This window comes from Pinus tabuliformis, chromosome 1_2 (assembly GCF_031772625.1).
Source record: "Pinus tabuliformis cultivar Carrire ecotype Pingquan chromosome 1_2, CPIR1, whole genome shotgun sequence".
In the NCBI taxonomy this organism is placed as follows: domain Eukaryota; kingdom Viridiplantae; phylum Streptophyta; class Pinopsida; order Pinales; family Pinaceae; genus Pinus; species Pinus tabuliformis.
Window position 1 is genome coordinate 110,464,135 of NC_142298.1, and position 21,338 is coordinate 110,485,472.

General features: G+C 38.2%; 1 pseudogene; it reads right to left on the reverse strand.

Moving 5' to 3' along the window:
* Positions 1–21,338, reverse strand: part of LOC149204740 (oligouridylate-binding protein 1 pseudogene) — a 112,061-nt pseudogene that overhangs the window by 30,547 nt on the left and 60,176 nt on the right.

The window sequence follows — 21,338 nt, forward strand, 5'->3', positions numbered from 1 at the left end:
CCCTCCTTTAGATTTTAATCTTTTTGGACCTGAGGGATTATTACACAAAAAGATCAAGCGCTTGTTTTGTTCGTCTCGTTAAAAGTATCGAAAATTCATCCCTTCTGTATTGTTTTATACTTTTTCGGACTTAAGGGATTAGATGACGAAAAAGGATTTTTGGAGTTTCCTTTACGTTCCTTTTCGGAATCTCTAAAATTGAAAAGGACCGAGTTATCTTTGTCGTTAAACTCGTTAAAACCTAATAGTGACAAACTTGTCTATAAACGAGAACGAGTTTCACTATCGCTAGGCTCGTTAAAACATAGCGATGGGTTTGCCCGAAGGGAAAATTATAGAACAAGCATATGTTATCCTCCTCAAGCTTGAAAAAAATAAAGAGGTACTCGTCAGCAATGACTGGGGAAAAATTGGGAAGAAAACTTGAAGAAACTTTGTTGGTAGCAAGTCGCTCTTGAACATGACACTTTCACTCCACATCCAAGTCGGATTGGGTTGTTCCATTCACCGGTTACATCACCATGGTCACATCACACCATCCACATTTTGGGTTAATGCTACCAATCCATCATGTCAGTGTTGCCGATATGTTCAAGAGAAGTCACTCAGAGAATTCACCTGTGTCTCACCCGCTACAATACATTTACGCTCCATTCTTTCATGACCGCCACCCTAAATCTTATATCACCAGATCGTTTTCACCTCCATTAAAATCATTTGCTCCGTTCTGTGTCATTGATGTGGGATTCATTAAGGCCCTCCTATGACGGATCGCTTCTTGTCGACATTAGCTCATTATCCAAGAAGTCGATCTAGGAATACCCCTTTCAGTACTTTGAAGCTTGCATGCCTCAATGGCAAGTTTCTCACTTCCGGTGACAGGTTTACATCAATGGCCTTCGACCGAAAGATTTTGCGTGGTGTTCGATGCCAAGTCCTTTATTCACACAACGTGAATTGTACTGTAGTACCTTGATGGTCATCATCATTATCGGCGATTCCTCTCGCACCTGTTAACAGCTTACATCATTGGCTGGTAATCAGGCGATGTTTTTCCATGTTCGACTCTAGAACATCTCTCACATGGATCAACTTGTACTTTGAGTGAAGATCGAACGAGATTGAAGACCTCAGATCTAGTTTCATCCATCCGGGCTTCGATATATATTCAGGAAAATAAAGACATTAAATGTACATCATTGCTGCACAGATAATCATCCAACCAAAGGGATGATGGCTCTACCAGAATCATCAGTCTACACTCAGACGATTGTCTGTCCTATGTACATGAAAATGAATTTATAAAGTTGAGCATGGGAATGCCCACCTCAGCTAGATCATGAAAATATTATGAAGATAATGTTTTGTATTGTATCTTATTACAAGTCTCCTCCTAGCTTGAAAGAACTTCGGATCCTCATGATAAAGCATTTCACCTGACATCAAAAAAGATTAACGACCTCATGCTTTAGGGGGCAACTGTTATAGACATTTTTGGGCACTGCAACCCCAAGCATAAAATGTCCATAAACCAAGGGCTCCTAAGTCCCTAGAAGTGTTGTTCCAACCCCTAAAGGAACAAGGTCAACTGATTACAGCTTCTCCCAGAAGTTCTCCATGAAAAACTACTCAGAACTGGTCAAAACAGGATCATTTTACCTTCTCCATAGGCAAAGTGCGTTGCATCTCACCTAAGTACACTTAGTGGGTGCATTGCATTTCAAAAAGCCCTTCTATGGGGTGCGATGGGTGAGAAGAGACAAATGGCAGTGTCAATCCACGAGGTGGAGAAGCATGGAATCTTCCAGAAACTTCTCCTGTGACACTTGCCTCTCTGAATTCGACCAAGGATGAGTAAGAGATCATCAGTCTCCAAGTGGAAGCAAGAACTATCAGAGGGAAGACACTAATCAAATCACAAGCTGACTCATCTCCCTTATAGATATCTATATATGGATCCCTCATCCCAGAGATCCAGAGGCTGGAATTTTGCATCTTGTAAGGAATTGCTGTTGGTTTCTTGAGGCAACATCATAGTGTTGGGTGATATAAGCTTTGCATGAGGTGAAGAAGGGCTTACTTGCTGAGAGGATGATGCTGGGTCAGAACAACTGGTTGTAACTCTCTTGGCTTTTTCTTGATTATCAATAAAGCTATTCAAGTTTTCCTCCATACTCTTGTGTAATCTATGTTTTGTGCATTTGTATGGTCAATTTACATCTGATCCTAGATTGTTTATGATAATAGATCCATGTTCTCGTATAGTTTTATGTTGCTTTGATTCTATAGGTACTCTATGAAGCTAGGTATACAAGGAAGCAAGTAGCAAAGGACTATCAGAAGAGAGAGGAATCAAGCAAGGAACCAAGCACAGGACAGAGGTTGGTCTCCTTTATTCTTCTCTCATCTATCTTTCATAAAGGAAAATGAAAATAGTTTTACTTTGTTTGTTTCTAAGGTAGCTACCACACCTTAGTGGGATTAGCAGTTCTGCATAGACACTTTTCCCTATAACAAACATATGTAGTTGTCAAGTATTGTCTGTGTTGCTTATTAAGGTCAAGACTTCCATCAATCTAAATCCTAGCAAGGTTTTTCTATGTTGCTTCTATCTAAAATAGATAAAAGGATTGCAGCGTGAGAACTATGAATAGTATTCCTTTGTCTGTTCATACTATTGCATACTGGGGAAGCCCTTGACAAAATTACTATCTTCTTTGATTGTTACAATACTGATGCAGTAGTGAAGCCAAATTTAGCACAACATCCTTCTTGAGTAGCTTGCATATTGCAGAGTTTGAATGCTTCAGAATTTATATGCTTTACAATCAACAATACGCATGAATAGACCTTGAAACATTTAGATTCAAACTTCAGAACTCTGAATCAAATGTCTAAATTATTCATCCTTATAATAGTACTGGGCCATAGATGACTGAATTGATGACCAATAAAGATTATAGGTAGGTCTGTAATTCATGTCGTAAGCACAGAGGAATATCGATCTAAAAAGGAGTTGCATAAATCTTAGTAAAAAACTTATCTGTAGATATGAAATAGGTCTAAAATATCCATATGCCCTTGCCCTAACCAAAGATGACTGAAGTGCTTCAAGGAGTTTTGAACAACTTTTGGGAAATGTTCAAATAGTGCCCAAGATAAAAGGATTTCTTTCGCTGGTTCCTTCAAGAATCACTGGTGTAAGTTCTAAATACAATTCAATCCAAAAGGAACTTCGAAACTCTCATGTCTTAACAACTCATCCTTGCCAATTGATTGAAGCCCTAAGAGGATCGAAATAGCTCCACACTTCACAAGATAGAAAATGTCCTAAAATTCAAGGATTAGAGTGATATTACAAAGAGATGAGGGCTTATGCCACAAACCTGGAAGTGTCATCAAATGTTCATGGAATTTCTTTTAGAGGCAAACTATCAGTGACCTGTGATACCACCGAACCTGAGAGATCAACAAACTTAGATGAAAACCTTCATGCTCAGTAATAAAGCCCTAATGAGGACCAAATTATAATAGGTCTCCAATAATTTGGTCTTTAAAATTTTTTCAAACAAGCCCAAATGGATTCTTAACAATCCTTACTACTCCTTGTTCATTGATCCATGTTAATCACAAAGACTAGAGTGTTTCTCAAAAATTATGTTACAGGGAATTATTTGAGATTTGCTTGGACGATTCTTTCATATAACTCTTACTAGTTTCTATAGCCCTACTTCTATTCAAAGAGGAAGACAAAAACCACACTGTTGTGCAATGAAACTATTGGCTGCAAAGGAAATCCTTGTGTAAAATTTGATGTCCTTAAGAGGCCGAAAGTCTGCTCCTTGCAATTACAAAACCAAACCAGATGCCAAGAGATCCACAGGAAATGGATGTAGACATAAAGAATTTGTTTCAGAAATATTAAAGAGGCTGGGATTAATGCTCGAAACTTACACAGATCGAGACCCTTCCTGCTGCAAATGGGAGAGGAAATTACTCCATGTGTAGAGAGGGATGAAATTATTTCCATGCAGTTGACTGATTGTTTTCTCTCTTGCTTCGGATTATCCTCACCTGTGCTCCGATATCATTGAAACTTCACTATCCATGACTTTTGGAGCCTTCTAACCCAGTTTTATATTAATACCCATTAATATTTTATTTTTCCTAAGTTTAGACTTAGGAACTTCATTAAAAATATTAATTATTTTAATATCTCCTAAACCGGGTAGAATCTTCCCAAACCATTTTTGCTTCTTGGAGATATCATGTGCTTTAGCCTTTCCTACCAATTTTCATCGCTGGAGCAGATCGGATGCTACTCCAAATAAACACTCCATCTTAGCAAGGACTGTGCTCTATTAATACTCCTCACTGAGTATTACACTGCTTATCCGGCACCGGTACCTATGTTGATGCTAGGCCTTCTCGCCCAACATTCTATGCACTACTGCCCATGGCCCTGCCATTGCCACTATTGCATCTGTGCTGCTACTGGTCCATCCTCCCACCACTGCATCTGCACTGCAACCCCCTCTCACCATGCTGCATTCTGCTACTGCTAACCGCTAATGCGCTGCAACTCAGTTACTAAGAAGTAAGTAACTAATCCCCCCAACTTCTGACATCCCTGTCAGGCTAGAAACACTCCCGATGTAGAAGCTCTCTATGCCGCTAACAAGTGCTCCCTCTACTGACCTCTACACTACTGCAACAACTCCCTGCATCTCGCACCGTTGCACACCTCTCTGTGCCATACTGCACTAGAAACACTCCCGTGCCTCTCACACTATTGCAGCCTACTAGCCTTGTGCTGCCCGGGGACTCCTGCACTATAGCACTCTCTTCTGCTTCATCCGCATTCATCTCTACCCACATCTGTCACTCCTTTTACTCTCTCTTAGGGGCTCCCATAGCAAGGTATAATCCAAGAGGTTGGGTACCTCAAGGATCCTACCCCTCATCGCCTCTAGTCCTCTTGACTATAGCTCGATGTCTCCCCACCTCTTCTCTAGAGGTACATGAGCATTCCCTAAGTCCCTAGCATGCCCTAGAACACTACGACATGAGCACTAGTGCATTAACTATACTAAAAGGTACTTTCTTGTTAATTTGACCATGAATATCTCTTTTACAAATGAATATTTCTTAGCTCTATTTACATTAGTGGTTTGATAAGAACATTTCTACAGACTCTTCAATGAATTTCTTAAAGTTTTTACATTTATGCTTTTTGACAAAAAAGGGCTAAAATTTTGTAGGTTTTAACCCCGTACAGAAATTACCTCCATATGAATTCTAAAACATATAAAATAAACAATGCGAGAGAATAACACTTAAAACACATATACATAGAGATTTTCCCCTAGATCCCAAAACCGGGACTACCAGCTTGATTTTTCATTATGTTCCTTTCAATGTTACAATACATATTTTTGCATGCTGAAGCATCCAATACCATGGGCCGAAAAACCATTGTGTCCAAAACCATGGACCAAAAACCATCACGTCCAAAACCATGTGCGAAAAACATGCACAAAACCATAGGTAGGTCCGCCCAACCTAATATAGGTTCCAAAACCAAACTTTTCTAGGGCACTGCCCCAGACCCCATAGAGTGGGGTTACTTGCACCTGTCAAACCCCCTGTCACCCCCCCCCCAACCCCCGCTACGCAATCGGTACAATGAAGGGGGGGTTCTGCCCCCCTTCTAACCCAGTTAACTACGTGGGCTAGTCATGGAAAGAATATAACACAACCCAACATTCTCCCACTTGTTGTTTTCTTTCCACAGGGGCCACAAGAGAGCTTAGTGACTTATCCAACCCTGCAACACCCATTTTTTCTCTACACCAAGAGAACTTCTCAGAGCTCAAAATTTTTTTCAATGCATCTGCAGTATTCTTCAAAGTGTCCACCTTTACCAGCAACACCTTTTTGTCTTCTATCATATCCCTCACAAAGTGATACTGAACATCAATGTGCTTTGTCTTTGAATGGTAAGCAGGGCTCTTTGCCAAGAAAATTGCACTTTGGCTGTCACAGTCTATCCTTATAGCTCCCTGTACTAGCCCCATACTTGAACACAATCTCTGCAACCAAACTGCTTCCTTGCTTGCATGAGTGGCTGCCATGTATTCTGCCTTTGTAGTTGATAGTGCCACTACAAATTGTTTCTTACTCATGCAGTTGAGTGCACCTCCAAATAGGTTAAACACATACCCACTTGTATATCTTCTCTGATCTAGATCTCCAGCCCAGTGAGCATCAACAAAGCCATGGATATCCAAAACTCTGTCCAATCCTAGTCTTCCTTGGCAGCACAAACCATAATCACTAGTGCCACGCAAATACTCGAAAACCTGCTTCACTGATGTCCAATGCTCCTTCCTTGGTTTTTACATAAACCTACTCAATACTTCCACTGCATGTGCAATGTCTAGTCTAGTACAGACCATCGCATACATCAAGCTACCGACTGCACTTGCATATGGAACACGAGATATATCCTCTTCCTCTTCTTGTGTCTTAGGACACTGTTCATTAGATAACTTTACACCTATAGGAATAGGAACCTTCACCGGTTTACTATCCTACATGTTAAACCTCTGAAATATTGTCTCGGCATACTTCCTCTGGTTTAACCAGAGCTTCCTCTTTGCCCGATATCTTTGAATTTCCATGCCCAAAATATAGTTTGCCGCACCAAGATCTTTCATGTCGAATTTGGAGGACAATTAGGTCTTCAAATCCTGGATAATTTCTTTTTCATTTCCAACCAACAACATATCAACCACTCTCTATGGGGAGTGAAGTGAAAGGATGCACCTAAGTCAATCAACCATGCCTCATGATCTGAAGAAGCCAAGTACACATCCCCACCTTCATCTGAGCTATCTTTTGCCTCTACAAAAGGAGCATCATCAGATCCCTTTCCTTTTTCAGGAGCTTTAGATTTACAGTCCCTTTTGTAGTGCCCTTCCTTTTTGCATTTCCAGCACACCACCTTTATAGGTTTTCCTGGAGATTTAGATCTCCCTCTAGATTTATATCTCCCACTCGATGACTTATTTTTCTTTTTGTTCTAGGACCGTCCTCATACAAAAAAGGCATCACCATTCTGGCTCTCCATATTTTTCCGTCTCATCTCCTCCGTCAGCAAGGATGAGACTATTTCATCAAACTGCACGGTAGTTGCATTGCTACCTATTACAATAACCAGACTATCCCATGAATCTGGTAGAGAACACAACAAACTAATGCACTTATCTTCATCTGAAATTTTGATATCAATAAATGATAAATAACTTACCATAGTATTAAACGCATTCAAATGCTCTGCCACCGAGTCTCCATCTTTCATCTTCAGGTTATACAGCTTTTTCCGTAGGAACAGTTTATTCACTAGAGACTTAGATTGGTACAAAGTACCTAACTTGTCCCACAAAGCCTTCATCGTAGCTTCCCCTGATACATTCATCAATACTGAATCTGAGACGCACAATCGTATTGTGCTCTTTGCCTTTCGATCCAACTTCTTCCATTCTTCATCAAACACTCTCATTGGTTTAGCACCCGGATCTACCGCGATCCACTGATCTTTATCCACCAACAGATCCTCCATCTTGAGTTTCCAAAACTCAAAACTCTGACCATTAAATTTCTTGATCTCTATCTTTCCACTGCTCGCCATCTTCTTTCACCACCAAAATCGATCCCGCAGATCTCCCACTTAATGGGGTCTACCACAGGCCCGAGCGAAACCCCTCAACAACAAAGGCATCCCTTGAAGCCAAAACAACTCTGATACCAAATGTAGGTTTTAACCTTGTACATAAATTACCTGCATACGAATTCTAAAACATATAAAATAAACAATGCAAGAGCATAACACATAAAACACATATACACAGAGATTTTCCCCTCGATCCCAAAACCAGGACTACCAGCTTAATTTTTCATTATGTTCCTTTCAATGTTACAATACATATTTATACATGTTGAAGCATCCAATACCATGGACTGAAAATCCATCACATCCAAAACCATGGACCGAAAACCATCTCGTCCAAAACCATGTGCGAAAAGCATGCACAAAACCCCTAAGAGTGGGGTTACCTGCACCCCTCAAACCCCCTATCACCCCGCCCCCTGGTATGTAATTGGTGTAATGAAGGGGGGGCTCTGCCCCCCTTCTAACCCCCCGGTTAACTACGTGGGCTAGTCATGGAAAGAATATAACACAACCCAACATACCCTGGCCAAGTAAGGGTTCTTTAAATAACCTTCTAGCTTGGTTCCTTTTTGCTCCATCTAAGCTACGCAAAGTGTCATGAATTTACATTGAACAATGTAAGAATCTAGTCTTCTCCAGAAACAATCAAGCCAACTCTTTCATTTTTCAAATTACCTACCAGTTCTGGACATATTGTTTGAAATTTCTATGTTGAAGTTGTTGGATTTAGGTAAGTGATGCAGAATGCACACTTACAGTTCTATTGTTCACCTATTAGACCAGTGAAAATTATAGGAAAACTTGGAAGGGTTGGAGATGACTGTTCCAACCATACTCTTATTGGCTTGCAATACATATATTCATAACATATAGCTACAATACTATTGTTCACCTATTCGGCTAGTGCATATGGTAGGCAAACTATTAAATGTTGGACTTCACTGCCTCAAGTTCACACACCAGCACTAAAGATGCAACGTATTGTCTACATCCTTAGATATGTTTGAGATTGCAAGCTAACTACTTAAATAAATGCATGTATAAAACTTCTATATTAGCAAAATAACCATCAATATTTTTTTCTAGCATTTTGGGCTAAATTCACAATAGTATGCTAAAAAGTGTCATCTTAATGTCTAGAAATTGGGATATATAAATGTGAGATATATACTCTACATCTTTGGGTTATCTCCTTTTCAAATCTGAGCTTTTTTAGGCTACATGTTAATTGTTTGAGCTTTGAACTTTGAAGAAATTTCTGAATGGACTTCGTAAATACTCGAATGAATGGACTTCCTAAGGCAGTGATACCATAAATTGTGTTATTTCAAAGATTTGACATCCATATTTTCACAAAATACAATGTCCTTAATAAATACTTATATGTATAGATACTTATGTTTAGGATTATATATGTGTTGGAATCCTGATGCTGACAAGCTTTGGCTAACTTTTTTCATCAATTGTTCATAGAATATGCAAAAGATTTCATTGTCAAAATGTGGAAAAAATTACGTTTCTCCTGATTTATTTTTCTATTGCTCATGAAAAGATAATCATGTTGCAGGAATGAGGTATCCTACAGCCTGTTTCAATTTGTGAATATTTTTTTTCCTCCCATTTTTTTACAAGGATGTAGATTTTATTTTCACGTTAATGGTTTTTGAATGTATCTTATCTAGCCCCAAATGTTGGTAATGGAGCAAATCTTGAGAAGTAGTCTTGTACATAGAATATCAAAGGTTAATGTTACAATACCACTTCCACCTAGTATCAGAAAAATTTTAATGGTAAGTGACATAAAGAAGAGTTATTTAATGGCAGGGTTGAAAGGGCAACCTTGTGTCTTAGTTCTAAGTCATTTATTTTCATTTCTTAGTTGTAAGTCGTCTATATTTTAGCTTTACCAGATCAATTATTTCCCTAATCCAATATGCATGGCTTGTATTTCTCACCTGATGTTAGTTACTTGACGTGGTTGATATAGCATTCAATTCTATGCCACTTTTATTTTAAGTCAAAGATTTCAATGATTAAAAGGATGTTCATATTTTTATTGGTTTACTTGGAGCTTGATTTAAAAAAGTTTGTAAATTCTACGTGGATGTTATTTTTTTAGGGTGAACTCTTTGCACTAGTAAGGTCATATGAGTCCTAGAACATAGGTATGCAACAAGCACATCTTTGGCCTTTGTTGTGTATCTCTTATTCTTTATATCATTGATGGATGGTTATTGATGATGTAAAACATAGGATGGGAAGGTCCTGCCAATTCTTTTGACAAAACAAAATAAAATGGAGTGGTAGAATTGTGTTTTAAAGGGTGAGCTAGAAATCAGTACTTGAAAGGTATAACTTGATAATGTCAAGCTATCTGATTTGGATCTAAAGACACAACAGACCGTGGAAAAAAATGATGGTATTGATGAGTCTACCCGGGAAATAATCTCTAACTGTCAGACCATTGCCCCAATTTCAGTTATCTGCAATGGAAATAATGACTCTAGCTTTATTTGTATGAATAACAACTTTGGCCATTGTCCTATTCATTTCCTATGAATAATTTTGATTTTCAAACTCCGACTAGTTTGTTGTAAATTAATTAAAGCTTTGATGACACACTTATAGTTTTCAAAGCTCTTTTCTAAATCTATTTTCTTGAGAAAATTTTTCTTTTTACTTTAGGTACTGTAGATTGCTACTGCGTGACATATGCTATGATATAATTGGTTGGATAAATAGACATAAATGTTGTACAACATAGCCTTTTTTAAATCTAAAGAAATAGTAGATCCAAATACAAAGTTTATTAATTAAGAACATCTTTTAGACTTCTTTGCTAAGTTATGATTATATTTCGGTAGGGGATTTTTTGTACGTTGATATTTTGTTGTCTCTTTGGTTTCTGTTAGGTAACAATGGTTAATAAGGAATGTGTTCTTGAGTAGCACACACACATCTTATTCTACTATCGATAGGAAACTCCATGGTTTTCAGGCATGGCAACAAAAACGCAGATGTCAATGGGATATCCAAAGTCTGTGTTGGATGAATTTAATAGTAGTGATGATTTTAATTCCTTTTCAGATAAAGAATGTCACGAGTCAAATTCAAATAAATAGAAGCAGCTCAAGAATGAAGGTGTATTGCTTTCTGTCCAAGTCAATGTCTTTTATTTGTTGGTTGCTGTCATGTTTTAGTGCGGACTTGTGAAATTCCAAATTGCATGTTGGTTTATGTAAAGGGGATATATATGTGTGTGTGTGTGTGTGTGTATAATTTTTTTATCATATGTCATTCATGGTTTCCGAAGATCCGTGTTACATTTGCACATAAGTTTAGATATCATTCAGATATCTAAACACCAAACAAAAACAACATTGAGATTTTTCTTTCACTCAACCTATAACATATTGCATCTGTCTTCATCAATGTTCTTCTTCCATATTCTATCCACATATGAAATTTCCTTTGCAATATTTGGTGCATTTGATATTTATAGGTCATTTATAGATTATAAATGCCTTCAAAGTTTCACTTATAATTGAGTATTCAACTAACCATATTGATTCTCTTATACATAATTATTTTTTCCTCCACCCACTTTTCATAACTTCCATAACCATTAGGTAGGGACCTGCAACTTCGATGTTGCTTTGCTTGTTTAGTAAAATATTGTCGAGACTTTAATTTATTGAAAGTTGTAGAATTTACAATTTATGAAGTTTCAAGGTCTAATTCTTTAAAGGGTGCTAGCTCAATGGAGGAGCACCTGCTTTACAAACAGGAGGTTGGTGGTTCGATTCCATTGTGCCCTGACATCCATATGGAATGACGATGATCAAGTTTTGGTGACGGAGGCTCTTTTGACCATTACGAATGACCTTTGGTGACATTTTTCGACCCTCACCAAAATATGAAATGGTGAAGGTCAACGAACACCACCATATATACGCATCAATAGTGACGAACCTCAAAGCTCTATAACCATAAATTGTTGTTGGTGATATGAAATGGTGATAGTCGATGTTCGTCATTATAGTCATTATTTGTGACGGACCTTGAATGTCACCACAACACTTATACTTTTGGCAATGCAGCTTTTGGTGACGGTCAACAAACGTCACCATATATATGCACCAATAATGATGACAATGAAAGATCCATCAAAATAAATCATCGTTGTTCATATGAAATCGTGATGGTCACTATTTGTCACTATAATCAATATTCGTGACGGACCTTGAATGCCACCATAACACCTATATTTTTGGTGACGTTCAGTTTTTGGTGACATAGGCTATGGTTCGTCACCATTGCTCATATGAAATGGTGATGGTCGTTATCCGTCATTATAGATCATTATTTGTGACAGAATTTGAATGTCATTACAACACCTATACTTTTCATGATGCCACATTTGGTGACAAAGGCTATGGTCCGTCACCATTGCTCATATAAAATGGTGACGACCACTATCTGTCATTATAAATAATTATTGGTGATGGACTTTGAATGTCACTACAACACCTATACTTTTGGTGATGACACCTTTGCTGACGTTCAATTTTTGGTGATGAAGGCTCTTTTGACCGTCACCAATGAGCTTATGGTGACATTTTTCACCCCTCACCAATGTCCTTTTTTCTTGTAGTGAATGTTTTAAGGGAAGGTATGAGGCGTCCATAATTAACGATTGCATCTATAAATTGAAATCTCGAATGTATAACTAAAGTATGCTATTTTTTATTTTGGTTGTAGGGAATCGCTTTGTTGTCACAACCCCATTTGGAAACAATGATAACACTGTCAACTATTTGATATGATGCACACAGGTAAAAAGTAGGTTGGTGCGACCGTATAAAGATGGACAATACACATAAAAAATTAGTGACATGGTTGTGATGGGTTATTTTTTTTAAACTATTAAAAAAGAGGGTGGTCACATTGTATATAAAGATTTTATGCCTGAATATATATCTTGCAGCTCAGATCATTCTCACAGAAATCAAAGTGAAGGCAGGTGAACCGAGGAGATGGAAGATGCAAAATATGACCATGAATGTATTATGGAGACTTGAATTCCTATCACCCATTTTCCATATGAGTAGATGATGCATATGGAAAGCCCTAAAGCTAATTCTCTATCATCCAAGTGTAACCTAATCTAGTTTAAGAGATTAATATACGAATTTTGTAATTTAGGAATGTCACAATTGAATACTTTTGTAATTTCATAATTTTGTAATTATGAATGTAGATAAAATCTATAGAGAAATGTTTCCCTCTAGTATTAGCTATTAGGAATGAAATCATGGAGAAATAAAATCAAAGTGAATGTTGAAATGAATCATATAATGAAACCATATGAAAGTATATTTACAAATACCCCATGAAAGGACACTATGCACCTATACCCCTCTTGGTGCATCATTCCTATATATTTGCCGTTAATGAAAGTATATTTACATATAGGATGGATTCATCATGGTGTATATGTTATATGCTCTAGGTTTCTTGAGGTGCTTAAGTTTCTAAAGTTTTTCATATTTCAAGGAGGCTTTATTTTTAGGGATAGGATATTTAAGTGAACACTAAATATTTAGAGTCAAGAGGGATCTACATTGTTTCTCAAGTGCTCTATATATCTCTACACACACATATAATTTGATTGACATGTACATTGAATTAAAAAATTTTATAGTAAATTTTTTTAAATGTCATGTGTCATATTCATATTGAGTATGAAAGAAATTATATATATACATCATAATGGGTTCCAAAAAATCCATTTTAGTAAAACAATAGAGTTGATATATAATGTTATTTTACTTACAATGGAAATTTTAATAAACATGATGTGTCAATTTGATATTAAGCATGTAAAGCGTTAGACACATGCCTAATATTGGATTGTAAAAAGTGCAACAAATAGAATAGGTTATCTACAAGAGGTTAGTCAATAGAAAACCTTTGGATTTTCATCTTGATATGATAGGTTGAAATACTATAAGTTAGTCATAACATGATATATAAATTAGTATGTATGTAATTTCTAATTAGAAAAATTTAGGAAGTGGTCATAAAAGCATCAAAGAGATTTTGAACTTATTTAGAAAATCATTGAATGTTCTTTGAATGATTTATTAGTATTAGAGATGTTAATTTAGGGCATTTATGTAATTCATGATGGTGGAATAAACATAACTATGGAAACCACAGACTTCTAACCATTAAACTTTCTTATAACTAGTAGCATTTCAAATGTGTAAAACCATTCAAAATTTCAAGTAACTTATTAAAGTAATATTAAAAGAGTTGACCAGGATGGTATATGGGTGGGTTGTAAAAATTTCCATATATAGATTTTTTATTATAATGCTGATGACTTTAGAATTCAAATAATTTATTAAAATCACTATAATAGCATACATTGATTACACTAAAAGACACTTTGTACAAGCCAATATGAAGCATATTGTAGATCATTTTAAGTATCAAAGTGATTTTCATCATAGTATGATTGTACTTATTTTCTTAGTCCATGAAACTAGAAATCAAAATGAATATTTTGTAAATTTTACATCTTCAATGTTGTAGATTCCATATTTGTGGTTTGACGGTGACTACATGATCCAAATTGGATCCATGAAAATTATCAGAGTTCTATGACTGTTTCAAATCATGATAGACTTCAAAAATCTTGTAAACAACGAGCTATTAGGAAGGGTCTCTAAACAGTGGCAGTTGTAGCCAGCACGGAACAATGAGGACCTCGGTCAAAGCGTGCTGATCGTTGGCCCATGGGGACTGTGCATGGCGCAAAAATGGTAGTTGGGAAGTCCAGATCAGAAAATAGAGGTTGTTTCTAATGTACGATTAGCGCAAAGCGCTAATCGCACATCGCTGGAAAAAACCCCTCGAGAAGGAATAGCCCCAAGCACTCGGTCACAAGGAAAACTCAAAAAACTGTGGGAAAAGCGCTAAAATGACAGGTCGGTCCCGCGCTCCAAAACCAACGGAATATCAGAGGCATTTCAGGCAGTAAGAGGGTTTGTCAGAGGACCCAAAGATGTCATTCATTGAATGATGCGTGTCAGGCAGATGAGAGAGAAAACTGCTCTCATCGCGGGCTAACGATCGAGCAAGTCAACCGGGCGATAAAAGCGATGACCATAGGATCTAGAGGCCCCAGATCTAATGACAGAGATTTCACTCGATGGGAGACCAGATTTGGCGGAAGAATAAGCTGAGGCATATAAAGATTTGAAGTCTGATTTGATCGTTGAGCTGGCGGATGAATCATTTCACAGAGTAACCGAAATAATGATCGTTCGAGGAAGAGTTGGCGCTCAGTTCGTAAGGGGACAAGTGGCCACCTCCCTGTGAAATGTTACACAGTGGCGATGACGAAGAGGCAAGGAATTCCAAGCGGATAGAGGCAAGCGATCTCAAGGGACGGAAGAGGAAGAAAACAGTCAAGGGACGGATTGGCTTTAAGCCACGAACAGACAAAGAGCAGAAAAAGATAGTGAGATAGAGGAGAGAGAATAGAGAGTGAAGAAAGAAGCAGAGAACAGAGAAGTCGAGCTAACCTACAAAACTAAGGCAGCATTGAACAGACAGAACTGAGAGGGCTTGAGAGGTTCAAGAAATCCCTGAGAGGATATCTGTCGGGAACTAAGTACCAAATTGGACTCATCCAATTAAGGCCAGTTGAGGTCGAGACTTGGTAAGGGGGATTCTATGCACTCTAGTGGCTTGGAGAATCCAAGAACCGCCCTACTAAGCATCATCTATTTCAAGAGACTCAAATTGAGCTCCTCATTGTAAAAACCTTGCTTAAAGACACAATAAAAGAAGGCCACCACTGAAAGCTAGACCAGGAGACGTAGCCCAGGAGGATTGGGTGAACTCCTTATTAATTTGTTGTGTTTTTTCATTTGCTTGTTGTGTTTCTCTTACTGTTTCCCAGTGTCTGTAATACCTTCATTAATTTCTTGAGGTCACCTAGGCGTGATTTCAGATGAAGTGGTATCAGAGCTCTAGGCTGTTAAGGTGAGACAAGCTTGTGCTGGATTTAGCTGTTAAATGCTAACTAGATCAAAGCTAAAATTAGGATAAGGAGAGTTGGTCGAAACTAATTCTAAAATTGGATGAGTCTATACTCAGAAGACAATGTCAGAGGAAGGTTCTCTGGGCCAGACCCTCAATTTATAGATAGTTTCCTAGCCATAAGGTCCATGGTAGAGGAAATGTATAAGGACTTTAGGAAACATAAAGATGAAGATTCATCAGGCTCCAAACCAGATAAAGGAGAAGAAGAGTCTCTCCTCCATGACCACTCAAAAGGCAAAGGGAAAGAAGAAAGCTTTCTCACACCTCCTAATAGCCCTGAACATAAAAAGAAGACATATTTGATTAAACTAGATGTTAAATTTGATTTACCAATATATGATGGAGAGTTGAATGCAGAAAAGTTGGACAATTGGATTAGACAAATTGATGTTTATTTCAGAGTGCAGAGTATTGATTCAGACAAGAGCAAGATTCAGCTGGCAAGCCTACGCCTTGGAGGCACTGCCTTGGTTTGGTGGGAAGGCAGGACCCAAGCTGACATGAAGAGACATGGTAAGACTATTTCTATCTGGAGTGAATTTGTTTCTACAATTAAAAAGCAGTTCTATCCACTGGCCTACATGCAACAAGCCATCATGAGCTGGCAAACTCTTTGACAATTGAAGGGGCAAAGTGTACAAGGTTACACCCAAGAATTTAGGAAGAGAGCATTGATTCTAGGAATCTCATTAGACTCACTTGAGACTCTGTTGAAGTACATCGGTGGTCTACACAGCTACATGAGGCACACTATCCTCATGTTTAATCCCACTAGTAGAGATGAGGTAATTGTTCATGCTACGCATCTAGAAGCTAGAGGAAAGAATGGAATCCCAGAAGTTGGGGGATCATCCCAACCCATTGCAAGAAAGAATAAGGAGAAAAGAAAACAGAAATGGAAAGCAAGGAAAGCCAACACTACACAGAAAAGCAAGGCTTCATGTACTCACTGTAAGAAGGATGGGCATGATGATGAGCACTGTTGGATTCTGCATCCGGAGTTGAAACCTAAGAAGTTCAAGGGCAAGAAGAAGAAGACTACTACAGCTATTTAGAAAGGTTTGGGGTCAGACTCGGGAGATGAAACAACCATTGCAGCCACATGTATAAAAGGTAAGAATTCTGAAGCATATACTAGTAATTCTACACAATCTACTATTGATGAAGAAAATGAGAGAAAAGGTCATGAGCTTTTCCATATTCGAGTTATTTCCAAACATCAAAAGATTGATACTTTGTTTGATAGTGGCTCACACGTAAAGTTAATTTCTGAAGCAATTGTAAAGAAGTTGGGATTACTGACTACACCTCACAAGAAACCATACCCATTAGGATGGTTAAGTGATAAAGCACAACTACAAGTGACTAGACAATGCAAACTCAAGTTTTCTTTTTGGTCAGCATTTGTAGATGAGGTTGAGTTAGACATAATTCCTTTGGATATATGTGGAATTGTTTTAATAATTCCTTACTTGTATGATAGAAAAGCTATTTTCTATAGAGCTGAGAATAAGCATCTACTCGTTAAAGATGGAATTGAATACTTTGTAAGAGCTCATAAGCTCAAGAATAATTACACTCTCATAAACTCAGGGCAGATGAAACAAATGATAAATTCATGCAAACAATTTTTACTGATGGTTGTAAAGGAAAAGAAACCTGATAAAACCAATGTATTTGAGGGCTGTGATGCTAAACAGCAAGCTGATTTAGAAAAAGTTCTTTCAGAACATGATATCTTGTTTCAAGAACCTAAAGGTCTGCCACCCAAAAAGGAAATAGTGCATGATATTATTTTGCAACAAGATGCTCCATTGCCTAACATTGGAATGTACAAGTTGTCCACTTTAGAGAATGCAGAAATCAAGAAGCAGGTGTAGGAGTTGCTCGAAAAGGGGTTCATTAGACCTAGCACATCACCATGTGGATCTCCAATCATTTTGGTGAGAAAGAAAGATGGCCCGTGGGGAATGTGCATTGATTACCGAGCACTGAATAAGATAACAATCAAAAATCGTTATCTCCTTCCTCGCATAGATGATCTCTTAGATCAATTGAAAGAAGTTGTTTATTTTTCCAAGTTATAATTGCATAGTGGATATCATCAGGTCAAAGTTGCAGAACAAGATGCATGGAAGACTTCTTTCAAAACAAAGCAGGAATTGTATGAGTGGTTGGTTATGCCTTTTGGCTTAACTAATGCTCTTACTACTTTCATGAGAATAATGAATGATGTACTCAGACCTTTTCTTGATGATTTTGTTATTGTATATCTGGATGACATTCTGATATTTAACAAAACATGGGAAGAACATTTAAAGCATGTTAAGCAAACACTAGATGTTTTGAAAAGAGAAAAACTTTATGTTAAACTCTCAAAATGTGAATTTGGAAAAACATATTTGAATTATTTGGGACATATAGTAGGGGGTGGTGAATTGAAGATAGATCCCTCTAAGGTGGCAGTCATTGTAAACTGGCCCAAACCCAAATCTGCTACAGAAGTTAGGAGCTTCTTAGGAGTAGCACAATATTGGAGAAAGTTCATTTCTAACTTTTCCTTAATTGTAGCTCCCTTACATGCTTTAACAGGATTGAACAAGGTGTTTCAGTGGGGAGGCAAATAGAAGAAATCCTTCGACACCTTCAAAGAAAAGATTAGTACAGCACCAGTACTAGCACTGCCTGATCTTCAAAGACCATTTGAGATCCAAACAGATCCCAGTGACTATGCCATGGGAGTAGTGTTGACACAACACGGTAAACCCATATGTTATCATTCTGAGACATTTAATTTTGCAGTAGTTAACTATCCCACATATGACAAAGAAGTGTATGCATTAGTACAGAGTGTGAAAAAGTGGAAACATTACTTAATGGGAAAAGAGACAGTTATACATACTAATCATCAACCACTTCAATATCTACACTCCCAAACTAAGTTGCAGCAATCAAGACACTATAGATGGATGGGTTTTCTACAACAGTTTCATTTAGTCATCAGATATAAAAAGGGCATACACAATAAAGTTGCAGATATGTTATCTAGACCCATTATAAATGCATCTACTATACTTAAGCATAATTATGTGTTACATGAGAGCTACATTGAACAATATGCTCAAGATATAGACTTTAAAGATGTATATGCAACTTTAAGTCAAGGCAAACGAGTAGAAGAATTGGATTACCACGTAAAGGATCGAATCTTATATCATTGTGGGAAGTTATGCATTCCACAAACTGAAAGAGTAAAGATGATTCGAGAAGCACACACTTCTCTAATATCAGGTCACTTTGGGGTAAGTAAAATAGTTGCACAACTGCAAAGATTTTGTTATTGGCCAAAAATGAATGAGACAGTTTCTAGATATGTAAGAGGGTGTACTATGTGTGCTAAAAGCAAGCCCAATGATAGAAAACTAGGCTTGTACACTCCATTACCAGTTCCTTCTCATCTTTGGGAAAGTGTTTCCATGGATTTTGTTGGAGGACTGTCTAAATCTAGGAAAGGTCATGATTATCTGTACATTGTTGTGGATAGGTTTAGCAAAATGTGTATGGGTTCATTTTGGATTACCCACTTCCATTATATCTGATCGAGACACCCGATTTGTGGGAAAGTTTTGGTCAAGTCTGTGGGAACTGATGGACACCAAATTGAAGAAAAGCACAACTTTCCATCCACAAACCAATGGCCAGACAGAAGTAGTGAATAGGACAGTGATCCAGTTGCTCAGGGGATATTGCGGTAACCATCCTAAGCTTTGGGATGAACATTTGTGTTATGTGCAGCATGCTTACAATAGAGCCAAACATTCTTCTACACAGAGATCTCCTTTTGAGACCTGTTTTGGTTTTACACCCAGGTCACCCTTGGATTTTGTCTTTGGTAAGGAAAAAACAGTTGAGGGACACAGCGATGTGGACAGGGCAACTAGGTTCATTGAACAAATCCAAGAGATTCACCAGGCAGTACAAGAACAACTGGAAAAGAGCAAAGCCAAATACAAGGCAAGGCATGACAAGCATCGGATGGAGCATAGTTTCCAAGTTTGTGACCAAGTCTAGCTGTATATCAGCAAGGACAGGATGCAAGGTGAAGGTAAAAAGCTAAAGCCTATCAGGTATGGACCTTTCAAGATACTTGAGAAAATTGGTGAGAATGCTTTTCGCCTTGATCTACCAGCTTACATGCACATCTACTCAATCGTAAATGCAGATATCTTGAGGCTATATGAACCTTTGTTAATTGAAGATCCTGAAGAAGAGAGTCAATTGCCTTCTATTGATGACCTGCTACTTGAATATCTTAATGAATTGCAAGAAGACACAGTTCTAGACAAGAAGGTGAGACGACGCGCAGGGGAGATGTTGAGTACCTCAAAATTGGGCTCAAGGGTTCAAAGCCGAGCAGTGCAAAATGGATAGAGATTGGACAGGTGAGAAAGTTGTATCCTCACTTAGTCGATGCTTGAAAACCAACTTTTGGTGGTCCAAAAGCTTTTTCAGTGGGAAGGCCATGATCCGAATTGGATCCATGAAAATTATCAGAGTTCTATGACTGTTTCAAATCATGTCAGACTTCAAAAATATTGTAAACAATGAGCTATCAGGAAGGGTCTCTGGATAGTGCCAGTTGTAGCCAGCACAGAACAACGAGGACCTCGGTCAAAGCGTGCTGACAGTTAGCCCATGGGGACTGTGCATGGTGCAAAAATAGCAGTTGGGAAGATTAGATCAGAAAATGGAGGCGGTTAGCAAAGCATTAATCGCGCATCGCTGGGAAAAACCCCTCGAGAAGGAATAGCCCCGAGCGCTCGGTCATACGGAAAAACTAGAAAACTGTGGGAAAAGCACTAAAACGACAGGCGGGTCCCGCGCTCCAAAACCGACGGAATATCGGAGGCGTTTCAGGCAGTAAGCGGGTTTTTCAGAGGACCCAGTGATGCCATTCATTGAATGATGCGTGTCCGGCGGATGAGAGAGAAAACCGCTCTCATCACAGGCTAACGATCAAGCAAGTCAACTACGTGATAAAAGCGATGACCATAGGATCTGGAGGCCCTAGATCTAACGGCGGAGATTGCACCCGATGGGAGACCGGATTTGGTGGAAGAATAAGCTGAGGCATATAAATATTTGAAGTCTGATTTGACCGCTGAGCTAGTAGATGAATCATTTCACAGAGTAACCGAAATAATGACCGTTCAAGGAAGAGTTGGTGCTCAGTTCATAAGGGGACAAGTGGCCACCTCCCTGTGAAACGTTACACAGTGGAGATGACGCAGAGGCAGGGAATTCCAAGCGAGCAGAGGTAGGCGATCCGAAGGGATGGAAGAGGAAGAAAACAATCAAGGGATGGATTGGCTTTAAGCCATGAACAGACAAAGAGCAGAAAAAGACAATGAGATAGAGGAGACAGAATAGAGAGTGAAGCAAGAAGCAGAGAACAGAGAAGTTGAGCTGACCTGCAGAACTAAGG